The 17,520-nt window shown below is 45.8% G+C and overlaps 1 protein-coding gene across 2 annotated transcripts in view; it reads right to left on the minus strand.

Moving 5' to 3' along the window:
• Positions 1 to 17,520, minus strand: part of LOC8033539 (ras-related protein Rab-27A) — a 197,046-nt gene that overhangs the window by 36,904 nt on the left and 142,622 nt on the right. The gene's annotated exons all lie outside the window — the stretch shown is intronic.

Below are 17,520 nucleotides of genomic sequence, written 5' to 3' on the forward strand. Positions count from 1 at the left end.
TTTGCCCCTCCGATACGGTACGATGGGCCCTCCGGTGCGAACTGCGCATGCGCGAGTCTTCGGCGGTGGCATATGCGTAGCTCGTGCGGGAGGACCCATCGTGCCGTATCGAATGCGCAAAAACGGTTCCCAGAAACTCTCCAGATACGTCATCGGATCGTAGCATCGGGTGCGTTCGAAGTGGAACGGAGTATAAGAGCCACGACTGTCGGGCACTCGGGGCTCCCATAACATTTTAATAATGTCTAGTGCGCTATCGTTTCCTGGTCACACTTCGTCACGACTTGACGGTAGAACCATAGTCTCATATATACTGACACAGCCTGGCAGATCGTCACGAGAAGCGGCTACCGAAATGGAAAAGGTGGAGCGGCGGACAACGGATGAGAGGAGAGCCACGTGACTGGCGCCCCGCTGCGGCGAGACGCCGAAACAGCCTTCTCCCGAGCGAACAAGTTTGTTTCGGGTCGACGCCGCTGCAAAGGTTGTGCGCTGACGTCCAGGTTCCCCAAGAAATGACTCTTTGATGCACTGCGCTACCAGATCCTCGCACTCCAAATCTGCGACCGGGAACTCTATGGCACCGTCGTCGAACGGCCAGGCTTTGGGAGTATGGAGGAGGCTATGGTAGAAGATACCAATCTCGCCGGCCAGTATGGCTACGCCACCACTGTCGCGGTGCACGAAGGGAACTTTACGGTCTTTCTGCACGTGGGACGACCTCGCTATAAAGCTCTGCGCGTGCAGATGGCTAGTCGTCACGAGCCGTGTCGGGAACTGACACCTGCCTCCTGTGAACTAAAGCTGTAGCGGCTTCACGCATGCGCCGAACACTTGCTGACATCGGCCTATTAAGATTTTACTTCTTTTTATGTTGTATTTTTTAAATTGGGTTTCTTTCAACGCCCTTTGCATTTACGAGTTTAAAAAAAAAAAAGGCACACGCTAGAAAAAAGATGTATGCTCAATATTAATTCTATTATTGTACAACCAACCGATATTTTTACGTTTTCAATATCCTTCCTTCTTTTAACGTTTGAAACTTTTGGGTTCCTTTAATGTATTTTTAATTATTATTCTTGTTGAACAGTCACTATACTTTAATGCCGAAACTAATGAATATAGCACACCTTTAGCCACTCAGGAGCTTGATGTCCCTCCCTCCGTATGTCGGGTTCTTACACAAAGCACGTTTGCTTGGGGCTCATGGTTATATCTAATATAGTTTAACATATTTAGGTTGTGTGAGTCGCTAAGAATCTTTGTCAATACACGTATTTTTGTTTTCGTTGTCGCAGCAGTGATGTGATTGGTCCAAGCCGAAAGTCCGTTTTGGACTAGCGAAAAGAACCTTTGAAGCACAAGTACAATATGCCCCCCCCCCCCCCCCCACACACACACACACAAGAAAAGAAGATGTTTTGCGCAGCATAAACTACGCATCCCCGAACGCCCAGCGCACGTCAAAATGTAGCAAAAGCAGTCACGACCAGATGGCAAAGCTTCACAACAAACCATTACCTTTTTTTAAAAAAAATTAGAAACGATTTTTTAAAAGCTCCATCGGGAAATTGGGGCCCATTTCCTGTAGCAGACGCCATTCATCCTCATTATTCGTGGCTGCGTCGGCCGTCGATTTACCATTTAAAATGAGCGAAAATCGCTTTAACTTTTGAGTTAGACAACGGCAAGCTCTGAAACTTTGCCATCCAGTCCGGACTGCTAGCGCTACACTTGGGCGAAAACAGAGCGGCCGTCCATGCGTAGTATGTTTTGTCCTGTCCTCCTCCTTTCCGCCGTTCATGTTGCTTTCCTTTATCCCAATATCTTTTCGCGGCAAAAAAAACAAAAAACAAAAAAAAACATTTGTTTGAGGGGGGGGGGAGGGGGGGGGGGTCACCCTGTATAAACTTCTTCATTCCCTTCCATGTCTCCGTCAATACAGTGATAGTCTGCAACCACTTAAGATCTGCAGAAGAAACTCCGCCTCCAGCACGCGCGCTTCATGCCTTTCATCGCGCTTCGGGTGTGCGATCGCCACAAAGCGCTATGTAAACTATAAGAAGCTCGCGCTGGAAGCGGAGCCCCTACTGCAATGCTTACATTCCACAGACTGTAGTCATGCGTTGACCCGAGTCCCACTGAGAGAAAACGCCTTTCGGCGGCAGCGAAATCACCCAGTAGCGTCCACTACCCACGAGAAAGCGGAGCACGTATCGAACACGAGGGCTGCGTCAACGTTCGGCGAAGACTCGGATCCAATCACACGTTCCGTGCCCAGAAATGGCGACCGCCAATGTTGCTTGATGGGGTGTTGTAAAGGGTCAGATATTAAAATTTCCCGGAACACTCGCATTTCAACTCAAACGTTGTGATGTATATATATATATATATATATATATATATATATATATATATATATACGCGCCAACGCATGTCCGCCATTTCTTGCTCACATAGTCTAAGTATGTAGTGGACACGAGGCCTGCGTTAGGGTTCGGCGTCGACTCGGATTTAGTCAGGCGCTTCGTGAGCAAGCAATGGTGACCGCCAATGTTGCTCGATAAACATTTGAAAGGGGCTTATTCAGCGGAAAAGAAAGCTTTTGGTCGTTGGGGATATCCAGGCACTTCTGCATGGAGAGTCTCCGATGAAGCAAAAGTAGCGTACGAAACGCGTTAAACCTAAACTCTTGAAAAAAATCCAGCTCAACTGGTTAAGGTTATGCAAAAGATTCCATTCGTCCACAGTTCCAGCTAATTTCGCTTTCAGTTTCACTTGTACCGTATATATATATATATATATATATATATATATATATATATATTAATGCGCGCGTGCGCGAGACCATTCTGGAGGAGTGTTTTCCCCCTAATCATCAGGCGGCGTTGCGGCGAAATAAAATGCGCAGATTCGCTATGCTTTCCACTCCGCAGTGTCCCTTCTCCGCAGCACACCCAGGCGCGGGGAGAAGCGCGCTCAACGGGCTAACTAACCCGCCTCAATGGACCTCGGACAAGGAGAAATACGGCGAAACGTCCGAGTACCGTCGGTTCTTGAAACGAGAGAGCGCGTTAGTCGAAGAGATCATCAACATACCGTAACCAACCGGCAGTGTATACAGCGGAGCGATTAGTATCACTATTTATAATTCACTTTCGGCGCAACGCCAGAGCAGGATCTCCGCCTTTTGGTGGATTGAAGCAAAGTGCAACAGGAGAAGTGCTTAGGCAGAAAGTTGGAGCAAATGGAGCAGCACGTGCTCAATCGGTGAGTCATACTTATCATCTAAACAATAATCCCCTCACTTCAGTGTCTGTTTACAAATATCTTGGTGTTCATATAACTTGTAACCTTTCTTGGAAGATTCATATTGAATACGTAATTAACAGTGCTAACTGTATGTTAGGATACTTAAAAAGAATTTTTTTCCTCGCTCCGTCTTCATTAAAACTAGCCATGTACAAAACCCTAATCCGTCCAAAATTAGAATATGCTGCTGCTGTGTGTGACCCCGCTCACTCGTCACTAATTGCTCTGATTTAATCCATTAAAAACCGCTCAGCTCGTTTTATATTGACAAACTATCATCGCACTGCCAGTGTCACTACCATGAAAAATACTTTAGGTCTGCCGGTACAAACTCACCGCCGAAAAATCTCTCGTTTGTGTCTTTTTCATAAAATATTTCATCAAAATGTTACCCTTCGTCATAAACTAATTACTCCACCATTCTACAGGGTGTCACAAAAAAAAATTTACTCGGTCTTTTTTACTGCAAAAATAAACTAGGCATCGCCGAACGCTAATTCTTCGCCCAAAGGTAGAGCTAAAGGTCACAACCAGATGCCAGAGTTTCAGCCCGATTTGATTCCTTAATCAAAAGTTATAAGTGATTTTCTGAAAATTTCAATGGGAAAATGGCGGCCGACGGAGTTTTCAAATACATGGGGCTCTATTGCACCAGAAACCGAAAACGGACGAAAATGGGCTCCATTTTCCCATTGAAATTTTCAGAAATCACTTATAACTTTTGATTAAGTTATCGGATCGGGCTGAACTTTGGCATCTGGTTGTGACCTCTAGCTCTACCTTTGGGCGGAGAATGAGCGTTCGGCGGTGCCTAGTTTATTTTTGCGGTAAAAAAGACCGTGTAAATTTTCTTTTGTGACACCCTGTACATATCTGCTCGCATTGATCATAGCCATAAGGTTGGTATTCCAAATTTTAAAACTTCATTATTTCAATATTCTTTTATGCCACAAACATCTATAGACTGGAACCACCTTGCTGCCTCAATTGCTAACATCACTGATATTGTTATGTTTAAAAATGCTATTATTAATATGTGCACTTTATAGTTAATATTTTACAGCTCTCTCCCCTCTTCAATGTACTTACCTTGAGGGTATTTGAAAAAAAATAAAAAAAAATACAAATCACATCCCCATATTAGTTACGTTCTTGTTACGAATTTGGCCATAAAGTTAAGGATTACATCAATAACAACAAATGGCATCGATACAATATTGAAGACATGTTCGTGTATATAGCAGATATAAAATCAACTTGGTAGAAAAATAACGCTATTGTGCCAAAAGCACTCGGAATCATGATACCTGTAAAGGCACAATCACTGTCACTATTCCGTGCCCACAGATGTTCTATTTTCTTTTGGCCTTATAAACAAAGAATAAGATATAGGTTATAAAAAGAAAGACCATCTTAACCCAGATAATCGTACGATAGAGTTCAGAATGTAATTTAACAGAAACGCAGCTCGAAGGTTGATAATGGCAGGGTGATATCAAGAATTGCAAATCATCGTTACACACATTAAAATCAGCACCACAAACAATAATATAATTTCCCGCGTGTATCCACAGATTTTCACACACGCAAACAGCAAGGGTCATTTCTAAATGGCGCAGAAAAACAAATCAATATTACGTGATGTAAAAAAATATTACCACAATTCTCGCAAAAAAAAAAAAAAAAGTGCGAAATTTTATTTAGAAAGTTAACCCTCCGGCAATAAAGTAAGTAGCCACATGGCTTATACAATTTCCTGCTAGCGTTTGCAAACCTCTTACAACAGACCCTTTTCAAAACAAAGTCAAGCAACATTGGCGGTCACCATTTCATCGGCACGCAGCATATGACTGGATTCGAGTGCTTGCCGAAGGCTGACGCTGCACTCACCCTCGAGCCAAGCCGAGCTCACGCCGAACAACCGATGCATCCCCCTGACCAAATATAATTTTTATTTTGATGCGTCCACAAACAGCAATTAGTCTACAAAGTGGTACACTGTCATAACGCGTGTCCAAGCAACGGCGGACACGTGTGATTCGCGCAGAAGCCACAATGGCGCGTACTTCTTTCTGAAAGGAGTCAATTAGCGAGAGAAATCGCGAGATCATCTACTAAATTTCACGTTAGTTTCTGTTAAGTGGCAAAATGCTCGGTGATGCATCGTAAATGCATACAAGGACGACGGGAAAGGAAAAGCACGGTCGCCAATCGCTATACGTTGTTCGCTCCAAGCTGTCGTGTGTTCCTCGATTTCCCCAATCGTCTTTTCCGCTAACAATCTGACGGCCGAATCGCGCTCCGAGTTCTGCGCTGCCACGTCCATATCGATCAACCGACGGCTTGGCAGAAATAACACCTAAAAAACGAAACAAGAAGGAAACAACGTGACTGGCAAAAACATCACGCTCCTTGCGAGATTCGTCCTATGCTCGCCCGAGTCCACCGCCTGGGCAGAGTGCGGCGAGGGGATCTTGAGATTAGTCGCCGAGATTAGCCACAGTCGTGGAAATCGCGGTAGTCTCTCCGTGCTCCGTTCATCCCGAAGCCGACAGTGCGGTGGGAGCTACAAGCTCGCCGGACCAATCGAACGCCTCCGTTTCATCACGTGACCCCGCTTTCTGCGCGTGGGTATGGGCGGGAGCGTATCTGATCACGTGGCGAAAGAGAGGCGTATACGACTGATCCGGCGTACTTCCAGCGCGCCGTCAGCTTAGGGGGCGAATAGAGTTCCTGTATATGCTACCTACGGTAGCCTATACAGCAACTCTAGGGGCGAACGGAGACTAGCGCCTCCCGGAGTGGCCGTGCCAGATTTAGAAAGAAAATCCCCGTCACACGTTGGCGAAGGATCAGGGATACGCAAGGACTTACGTCCCGACAATTTCCCCAGCCAACGTTGCCTAATGTCTCGAGGCTGGTTCACACACACTTGCGTTTGGTTGCAACTAAGTGCGCTGTGCAGCCTTGTGCCCTCATCTGTTAGGTCGAAAGAACGCACTTCGCGATGAAACAATTTTTGTACTTCGCGCAAATACCGCTTAGAACGGATCCCTGACGTCATGCACGTAGCCACGGGGGGGGGGGGGTTGTATAGGGTTTAGCCCTCCCCCCCGAAATCTGCCATTTTTCTGGGGCCTCCTCTCACCCCTCCCCCTCATACAACATTTTGTCATGGGCGGGCCCCCCGAAACAAAATCCTGGCTATACGTGCCTGCCTGACGTTAATGATCCATGAAACACGCGCTCGTTTTTCACCCCACGCAATAGGAGTCCCAGAAAAAAATTACAGAAAAACGAGAAGCGTTCACCCCCTCAACTCGCAGCCAGAACAAGCGGCCACGTGATCTAGAGCCGATTATATGCCGCCAATGTTGAACATAGCCGTGCGCTGGGGGTGGCAAAGCACAGGACACACGCTGAGTTCTAGACGTTATGGCTCGGCTACTGTCGTTGTTGCAGCGATTGGACACGGGCCACTACCCGAATGCTTCTCGAGCTAGTAATTATCACGAACCCAAATCGAGTGCCCACGCAATGCTGGGGTCCAATCTATGAATTGCATTCAAATATCGTCATTGGGGTTCACTGCAATCCACACGTTACGTCATCAAATTTTGCAAAGGAGAAATTGAATGAAAACGATCGCTTTTCTCTTTGAAATTACACCGCAACAAAGGAGTTTCTTGGTCAGTGACGTTGCGTGCGAGAATCCTTAAGTTCCACTGGTGCCAGTAAGCTCGTGTCAAGTGAAAAACATTCTAATTGAATATCGTTGCACCGCCCCTTTAAGGGGTACTCCGGCAATTGTTTTAGCTGCCCCAACTAACTTTATTTTCGGAATCGCCGGCCTTGCCCCTTTCCGGTAAACAATTTTGAATCGCGACATTCAGAATAGTTTTTGTGAAATCGGCAAGTGGCAATGGTGGCCAAACCAACATTCGAATATACCCGCCTTTTTCAATACCTTGACGCCAGGGAAAGGCACGCTTGCAGGTTGAGTGGGCAGTCAGTCTAAAAATGGACTATGCCGCGAATTTGTTTCGTCATGCTCCGCGGGTGCTGAAGCGAGCTTCCGCGTCATTCATTTGACACCATGAAACTCCTTTTAGTCAGTTGGGAACAAATGATACAGTCCAAGGAGTGAACCCCTGCCTTCCCCTGATGTCACCTTTTCATTGTTCACAGTAAAAACTTCCTTAAAAAAAAAAAAAGAAAAAAAACGCGGTGAGGGCACATTTTGTAAATTCAATAACTTCGCGAAGGAAAAACTATTTTGGTCCAATATTTGGGTTACTATTTTAGCCATGCTTGTTGGTGTGTTTAGCAAATTTTGAGGCAAATTGGGGAGTATGAAGAAAACGCTGCTAAAGGAAATTGCATTTTCTGAATACCGGGCCTTTAGTCTTCACGCTATGCTATTTCTTGTCCCGAAATTTAAAATGGCCGAGGCTCCATCCACGCAAACATCACGTGACTTATAATATAAGGACATAATTTGTTTTTACGCACGTATTCTGCTTTCTCATAAGGAAATATAGGATATAAAAATAGAAAGGTTAAATTTTATTGTAGTTTTAAAGTTAATATGTCACGGTGACCTTACAAATTTTGAGACAGATTATCCATTTTTCCTGTTTTCTAACGCTAATAGCAAATATCATGCGCCATAAAAATAGTATCAATAGATATCTTTATAGTTATGTTGTCTAGGAGTCACACACACGTGTCCGCGGCGTGCGTGTCATCCGTGCGTGTGGGCGTGCGGACTTGGTGAGGCCTCCGGGGCCTTCGCCCATGTGTGCATTGCTGCCGGGGCGAGTCGGTGAGGCTTCGTCGTGTCTGTGTGGTTGGCTTGGTTCGAGGTGTTTTAGTGTGAGCTTATGCGCAATGAAGGGGACAAGTGCGAGCCCACCGCTCTGTACGTTCTTGACTTGCGCGCACGCGCAGTCTGGATTTCTGCAGACTACCCGCTCGCGCTTGTATCTGTAGCGTGCACACACGCACACAGACCGGAAGTCGATTGCTGCGTGGGCATAGTAAAAAAAAAAAAAAAAAAAAAAGGATGGGGGAGGGGGAGGAGGGGGTACAACCACGCCGGAAGTGACGTAGCCGTGGATGGAGCCTTATCTCCTCCCGACTTGGCTACATCCCCGCGTGTGGATGTAGACACTCCCATTTATAATAGCTATTAAGAAAACCGTAAATAAAGATGAGGCCGCATCAACATTAACACTTTAGCGCGCTCTACAGTTGTGTGACGTCACAAAAGGTACCAGGGGCGGATCCAGAACTCCGTTGTTTTTTTTTTCTTTTTTTTTCGTTTTTTTTTTTTGGGGGGGGGGGGTGGGATTTGTGTGTGTGTGTGTGGGAGGGGGTATTTAAAGTAAGATAAACAGGACTCCGGTTGCGCCTATTGTTTTAGCCGCCGCAGAACCACATTGCGCCGACGGCCCCTAGATGAGCACAGCTGCGGCGACTTATTGGCTCCAAGCCGTGCTTTAAAACCGACGCCGCGGACATCACTCTCGGTTTAGGCGACGGAGTGGTTCTACAAGTTCAGAGTACAAGTGTGCCTGCTAGGGTGCGACCATACCCTATTTTGAACCCTCGTCCTTGAGTACCGAGCCTTTTACCACCTGGCAGGCCGGTATAGTCAGTTCTATTTCGGGGGTGGGGGGGAGGGGGGGGGGTCGAATTTGTTTGGGGGGGGGGGGGGGGGTGAAATATTAAGGTGCGAAAAAAAGAGATGAGACACGGAAATCGACTATGTTCCCCGGTTCCACGATAGATCGCTCGAGTCTCTTCTCTTACTGTAATTGACCAAAAAGACTGCACAATGTATTAGGTTTAACCGAGCGTCAGTGTGTAAGCGATGGTTCGCCTCGAGGGATCGGTGGCCGAGTGTATATAAAGTTATTAACGCACCGCAGCTCGGAGCGAGTGGAGTGAACCTTTGCGCTGCAGAGCCCAGGGATCCTGGGTTCAAGTCTCCACCCCCGCCCACTTCGACGTGAATGAGTATACCGGCCTGAGGTCGTGTATCACTACCGCGTGATGCGCGTTAAATATCCCAGGCTAGCAGTCGTACTGCACTGGCTAAATGTTTCCTCTACAGCGGAGACACCTGACGCCCATTGGGGCTCACTACCGGCAGTCAAGACACACACACACACACACACACACACAAACACACACACAGACGGACAGACAGACACACACACACGCGCGCGTGCGCGCGAAAAACAATGACATGGTATCGCATCAGTACCAGGGGCTCCAACTGTAACCGCTCATTCACACTGGAAGCGGATCCGCGTTCGCAAAGCGGTTGCGAACGCGGTTGTATAAAGATGACATCAAGTGCGCGTGCAATTGTACTGGATCTTTATACAACCGCGTTCGCAACCGCTCTTGCGAACGCGGATCCGCTTCCAGTGTGAATGAGCGGTTAAGGCTGGTTCACACATACGGGTTTGAGTGTTCGAGTGTACGACGGCGTGGGACCGATCACGACGAGTGAACACACGAGCCGTCCATAAGGTGGCCCCGGAACAGTGCCAATGTGCTTACATAAAAACTGAAGGTTTTGCTTTATTTGTGGAATCAATCACTATCTATGAAAAATGGTCGCTTATAACTAGGGTTCGGAGTTTTCGGTTTAAACCGATAAAAACCGATAAAGGTACGCCGAATCCATTTTCGGAAATTCGGTTTTAACCGAAAAAGGTCAGTTTCTAGGTTCGGCATTTTTTATTGAAACCGATAAAAATACGTCGAATCCATTTTCTAAAAATCAGTTTTAACGGGAGAAGGTCACTTGGACCTTCCAGTCGTACCGCAGAGCCGTGGCGAAAAAGTGGAACGACAGTGTCTATCGGAACGTGTCCGAATGTTTGTGATACACGGATGGCATCACGAAGGTTTGGTCTAACGCGCGCATCATCGATCGGAACGTGAAGTCCGAAATGTCCCATGACTTCGCCATGTACGAGCGTGTTTTCAAACTGGTTATAAGGAAGACTGACTTGATGCAAGCTCTGCATGTTGAGTTGTGCTTCAAAACGTCGCACCGTATCTCTTTCGGCGGTCACAATTCGTTGATTGTCCGATTTTGGCTCAGGCAGCGCTTCATCTCCTCAGCCTGCCAGTGTTCAGTGTTTGCGTTGAGAAGGCATTCTCAAAGCTCAGGGTCATATTAACAGGAAAGAAAGAGTGCGGATCAAGGAGAACCTGGGAAAGTACATGTTTATGTTGTATAAAGAGAGCACGTAATCCTGATGTACAGAAGGTGAAGTTCCATGTTTTCTCGGGATAGGCTTCATATCTGACTTGTTTTATACTTCTGTGTTTTTTTTCTTGTTTTTTTTTTACAGTTACAAACATTTGCCAAATGAAGTGTCCACTTCTTTTTCAATGTACCTGTGCCGTTATTCTTTGAGTGATCACAAATATCAGAGCTACGTACAAAGATAATCGGATCCGATGTCTGTTGCTGTTTATTTTATCTTCACCGAAAAAAGCCGATAAACTTTTGTGGGCATAAATATACGCAAAAAAAAAAAAAAAAAAAAAAAACCGAAAATTAAATTTTAAGATAAACACCGAAAAAAGTGCGCCGAATTTCGAAAAAATATAAACCGAAAACGCGGAACCCTACTTATAACATCATCAGCATCATATGAAGCACATGGTGAAAGAATGGTGCGTAAAACGAAGAAAATACACAGGAAGTGTTCCCGTCCACCCGATGGATGGCGCCATATTTTCTGCGTGTTATCTCGTCGGAAGTGGTCCCAAGCGGGCACAACGCACAACGCGTTTTTGTCTGCTCAGTCTAAATATCACAACCGTTGGACCCAGAATAGCACCTAGACGCGAAAAAAAAAAAAAAAACGAGAGAAAAAAAAAAAAAAAAAAACGGAAGCGATTGCCGTAGCGGCACGCCATTGGCTAGTCACGATGGACGCCTTACTACGTCATGAAAGGGCCATCTCGATTCCAGCTTGCTCCGTCGCTTGCGGAAGTAGTCGGGCGCCGAGGGTTCTGCTCTTGGAAATCGGGTTCGGCTTCTGATTTTTCGAGATCTTTCGGTGGATTCTAAAGGGACATACGTCCAGAGGACCCTCGACGTGAAAAAGAACGCGTTCCAGCCGCTGGCAAACCAGAACAATGACCCCCGCAGTAATACGGGCAGACACGAGGAACAGCTTGCGCCGAAGGGTAACGACGCGACATAGCCGGCTTCATACCTGCAGCAACGCACTTGCTGCTAGTTAATATAACGTTAGTCTTGTGCGAATAGTGGATTTTGAGCTCAAGGCGAGTTCGAAGTGAATAGTGGTTTTGCCCGAATATTTTCGATTCGAATATCGAATAGTTTTTCCACGCCTTTCACTGCCATTACATAATACTTAGACGAAAACCCAGCTAAACTTCTGAAGGTTGTTCCACCTGTTCATTTATAAACCAAGTTTAATCTATCTATATTTATGAACAGTGACCTCAGAAGGTCTGGTGTCTTGGGATGGCAAGTAAAGGACGGATTTGACATAAAATGAATCCTGTAGAGATGGCCAACTATACCCAGTGGACTGAATTTACAAATCTTGCCATATAAAATATTCTTTCTTTAATCTAGAGTTAAAAAAAAAAAGAATGAATCGTGCATGATGAACGCAGGTTGTAAGGGCAACTCTGCTTAACATAGTATACTCTTGCATAACAGTTTAATTTTGAAACTTTTACTACAGTGTAGATAGACACATTCACAAACTTTTCATTTATTTTCGAATAGAGTCGGCACAGATGCACCATCACGCTTTGAATGCATGATTTACTTTACAAGCACGCAATTACGATATTCATACTTTTCCAAGTGTTTGTCGCGGCGGGTTACCCCATTGAGCGCGCTTCTTACCAAGCACCGCTGCGCTGCGAAGAAGCAACACCCCCGGAGCTCGCTTCCGCGGGTTTTGCTTCTCCGCAGCGCACCGGTGCTTGGTGAGAAGTGTACTCAACTGGGGTAACCCGCGGCAATCAACACTTCGAAAAAAGCGAATAGTGCAGTTCTTCTCGAAGCGAATATCGAATAGTGTATTATTCAGAACTACTATACCAAATTTCGGATATTCGCACAACCCTATGTAACGTAAAACGTTCACAGTAAACGTAATGCTGTTCACGAGACGCATCAGGTCGGATTAGCGTGACTTCCTAAAATGGTCGTCAGAGGACAGGAATATACCTCTTACAAAATCGAAGCGATCCTTGCGGCGTAGTGCCGCGCAAAGCATCTTGAGTACATTTTGGCCATTGTTTCGGTTCCGATTTGCCGAACTCAATTCACGCCATCTCGTCACGTCCATATACTAGTGCATGCATTTTCGAATATGTGACTTTGCCTAAATTTGCTGCGTTGCCTACCAACACGAACAGAACGCTGGGGCACGATTTTTTGGAGCTCCCGACGTACCAAAGTTTGTGCGCATGTAAGCGAAGGAAGAAGTATAAGTGGACTGGGCGAATCATCCTGTTCCATCGTCTCAATGTCCTAGGCTTCCCAAATGATCCGTGACCAGGGAAGGTCATGCCGCACTCTGGAATGAGCCACGCCGCCACAAAGGAATGGGACGCGGCAGGCCTTATTTCCACTCCTTGCTAAGTCTAGGCAGGTTCTTACGGCCGCTGGAGGTCCGTGTTTCAACGGAGTCTCTCACGAAGATCAATGAGTGCAATACAAGCGAGCGCTGACTTCATTTTCATGCAGTGCTGAGATGCAGTACTTCGTCAACGGGGCGATCGAAACCGAAACCATGCCACTACTCTCTTGCCAAAGAGGTCCCATAACGCAAAGCGCGCAGTGTTGCCTACAGGGAGTTTTGGAAGTAGACTATTCGGCACACATCGGCCTTCATGCTTGACAGCCGCTGGACACGACACCGTGCAGGCAGCATTGTTCATCAAGGCTGAAGTGGTTTGTTTGAAGGGAGCGTGTAACCGGCTTGCGTGTGGGTTAAAGAGCCTTTCCTGGAGCAAAGGGAGAGCTTCCCCTGAAATGAGACGGGTGACGGGACAGAGTCGCCGTTCTGCCACCGCAATGCTCTTGCGTCTTTAAACTTCAATATCCCTCAGCAACTTAAAGAGACCATGAAAGCAATTTAATTTTTTTTTTTTTTAAGAAGGTGTTTTCGGAAGCATTGGGGTCCTGGCATGCCACACAATTTTTTCGAGAACGTTGTGACTCTTATTTCCGTACTTGCAAATAAATTTGCGAAACCAAAACAAACATTCAGATTTCTTCCCTTTTTCGCCTCTGGAAAGAGAAGGGACTTTAAGGAGCACTGTCGGCATCGGTAGGATTTAGTGCACACTCAGTGTGGTTCACTCTAGTGCACGGCGGTCTGTGAAGAAAACCTGGAAGAAATGGACGACAACGCCGCGCTTTCCTCAGACGCGGGAATTTCATGTTTTTAGCCAGACTCCGGCTGACGTGAAGCTGCTGCTCAAAGTATTCTGGTCGGAAATGCAACGAACAAATCCTGACACCACTGTCCACAGCTCTACGCAAGACGACGGCGCGCAACCAAATGCTGCGCATTGCTGCATCGGTCGGAAGTTTATGCAAACTAACGTCGCCCGATTGACCGCACGTCTTTAGCCGACCTTTCTCGCAACCTACTACTGCACATAAACGCGGCATGATTGGTGAGACACCAGTTCGCAAAGCGAACACGAAACGACGCACGAAACCAAACCCAAGAGTCCGCCGCCCCCGGCGCTCGTACCTCTTTTTCTTGTTTTTTTGTCCATGGTTGCTCGATGCTTGTTACGCGCCCGAGGTAGCAGTGCGGGATGCGTTCAACCAGTGACAAACGGAGGGATCGCTTCAGATTATGCTTTTATACACGATATGAAACCTATTAATTCTCAACTACAACTTCAAAAGATTATCCAACGTTCAAATAAACGTTTTTCATCACATCTCACCACCGAAATCGAAACCAAGAGCGCGTCTATCGTTTGAACCAATCGCCAGACGAGGAGCCCGTTGTCGTCACGCTTCGCCGCACTTTAGTTCACCTTTCTGCCGCCGCCTCGGTGGGGTGTCAGGCATCGTTTCCGGCGCAATTATTACCGCGCCTGTTTGCTCGATTGGTGCGGCACCCAAACTTCTATTCGAGCTAGTACTTGGTCAACAGTATCTGAGACGTGCCTGACATCCATTTCAATCGTCGAATAAAACTTCGAAACTGCCTTCATGGTCCCTTTAAGACTACGCAAATAACTGCGCAGGAGGACCATTTTTGTGACAGTGGTGCCCTAGCCTCCTATGTTTTATTTGTTTGCCACCAATTTTTCCAATTTACAACTTTAGAAAAAGCGGCGATGTGTGCCTGAGAGCTTTCAATTTGACGTGGATTTTCGGAAGGCCTCCTGGACCTCCAGATTACACACTTATCTCAAGATTTGCTGGCTGCATTAGACCACCATCGTGCATTATCGTCCGACAGATCACATTTCTACAGAACAAAGAGCCATTCTATGGCATATGAGATTATCCCAATGCTAGAATTGGGCAATTTTAAAGCTTTCAGACGAAACGTGTACGACTCTAGACGAACTCAATATAGAGAACACTGCGAAACCAGTAACAAAAGAACTCAATTCACAACAGAATGTCACATACTTTGTATTATCAAAGAGCGTTCCTGAAGAGAATGTGTACCTTGAAGGGAAAATATAGAAAAATATATGTTTACGTTTAAAAAGTTGTTTCCTGTAATAGCGTCAGCAACTGTGAAAAACAAAAGTCCATACTAAAACAAGTTGCACCGCGAAAGTCGCGTAATGAATCGCATGCCATGACCAGTTGCAGCAACGTAAGCCCTCCACTCCCAAGTAACTAAATAGCGGAATAGATAAAAAAAAAAATATTCTGGGTAGCGGAGCCGGTCCGGAAAATATGGTCACTTCAAAGATATAAAGGAAAAACCAAAGGAAAAACTCTAATATCAGGCGGTTAACACAAAAGCGCCAGTGGAAGCGGCCGCTACTTGGCTACATGATCACGGCTTTTCCAGTACACTTTGTTTCTAGAGCAGTCGACCTGAAAATAATGTGTTTACTTGTGCAGTGTTTTTGGATGTGTTGAAAGCTTTCAACATCATACAAGCCCAGCTATATAAGCTGGGCTTTCGGGGTTCGTTTTTTTCACTCCTAAAAGATTACTTTCCAGGACGTTCCCAGGTTGTGGTTTTTAAAAAAGCCCAGCTATACAAGCTGGGCTTTCGGGGTTCGGTTTTTTCACTCCTAAAAGATTACTTTCCAGGACGTTCCCAGGTTGTGGTTTTTAAAAAAGCCCAGCTATACAAGCTGGGCTTTCGAGGTTCGTTTTTTTCACTCCTAAAAGATTACTTTCCAGGACGTTCCCAGGTTGTGGTTTTTAAAAATCGCAAGAGTAGTAGAACTTCTTTAACGGCTGGAGTACCGCGAGGTTCAGTGCTGTCTCCTTTACTTTTTTAGATTGTATATCAATATTCTCCCTAGTGCTGTTTCACAATGTAAAGCATTTCAATACGCGGACGACACGGTGTTGGTGTCATGTCATGCCGATTACCAATTGTCAACAATCAAAATCTTCAAAGGGATTTTACTTGTAAAATGGACAGGATTACTTCGAAGCTGATTAAGGTGAATGCGTCAAAGACAAAACTGGTTTGTTTTAAAAATCCACTGAAGTGGATTGAACTCCCACTTCCTGTAGGGCTGCATACTTCCAGCAGCAGTTCTTCTTATTGCGAAACTACAGAATGTGCCAAATCTGTAAAATACCTCGGGATATACTTCGATGGAGATTTATCTATGGTGCACGCACATGACGCATTTCTGCAAAAAAGTTAAAAAGTGTTTCGCGCTGTCTGTGCAACGTTAAAATGTTTCTGACTTTTTCTGTTAGGAAAATGATAGCAGAGGCCTTGACATAGAGCTATTTACGGTACGGCATAACACCTCTTATGGGATTTTCGCTGTTCTGGAGCGCAAGAGTTAATTCGTTGCTGAGAAGAGTTTTGTAAAGTGTCGCGTTTGACATGAAATACGTCTCGAGTACAGAGATATTAAAGGAACTTCACATGCCATATTTTGAGGGGCTTTTTAGGGAAACCGTCGTAGTGTGTCATTTCTGAAGCTCCTCCTAACCCGCCCCCCCCCCCCCCCCCCCCTTAATTTCAAAGCCCCTTATATTCAACAGCGACCAGTTAGGCTATCTCTTCGTTTTGTGTACCGCGTATTCGAAGTCGGTATGGTGAGCGTACGTGAGTGTATTATGTGCCGCATGTATTTAACCGCCTACCAGAATCAATGCTCCTTATAACATCGAGAAAAAAAAAAAAAAAAGCTCAGGAATGCGTTAAGGAACTTAGAGGAATAAAGTCAAATTTTAAAGTGCAGCTGCTAATATTGTTTGTTTGTTTTCCTTTTTTTAACATTGCGGTTGCATTGTGTGTAAGATGTTTGGTGTGTGTGTGTGTATTTTCGGTTTACAGTGATGTGATTGACCTAAGCCATTTTGGAGCAGCTTTCGGAGCAGCCAAAACAGTGTTTTGGAGCAGTAAAAGTGGCTTTTGGAGCAGCCAAGACAATGTTTCGGAGCAGCTAAAGTGGCTTTTGGAGCAGATATTCTTAAAAAAATAAAAAAAAATAAAAATATTCGTTTTAAGTGCCGTAAAATGAAGGGCACTTCGTGTTTTGACTTCTGTAGTGTTCTAATGTGACGTGTTGTGACGGAAGTTATAATTCCTGCTTGTGTTTTTACTGCTGAGACATCCAACAGATGTACAGTACTGTAGGCGTTGCCGAGCAAATCCGAAAACCCGCTTGCCACCGTTTTACGGGCTCCCGGCGTACGAGATTTTCGTCCAAAAAAAAGCAAACGTAAAAAAAAAAAAAAATGGATTGGAAGCGTCCCGGCTGGTGCCTCTGCCGTGCAATCAAGTTCACAAACACGTCAGGGCAACTTCGGCAGGCTTGCAGTGGCGTGTGCATCGTCGCGCGAGCAGAGACAAGGACTGTTTGATCGTAACCGAAACCATGTCCCTCGCTCCGTCGCCAACTGATTCCCGAAATTGTATGCAAAATGAAACTGTCGAGCATACGACGAAAAGCATGCCAGCCGCGCGTTCTCGTCAGGCAGGCAAACAAGGTACA

The sequence above is a fragment of the Ixodes scapularis genome, unplaced genomic scaffold, assembly GCF_016920785.2.
Source record: "Ixodes scapularis isolate PalLabHiFi unplaced genomic scaffold, ASM1692078v2 PGA_scaffold0__279_contigs__length_252992795, whole genome shotgun sequence".
Taxonomy (NCBI): domain Eukaryota; kingdom Metazoa; phylum Arthropoda; class Arachnida; order Ixodida; family Ixodidae; genus Ixodes; species Ixodes scapularis.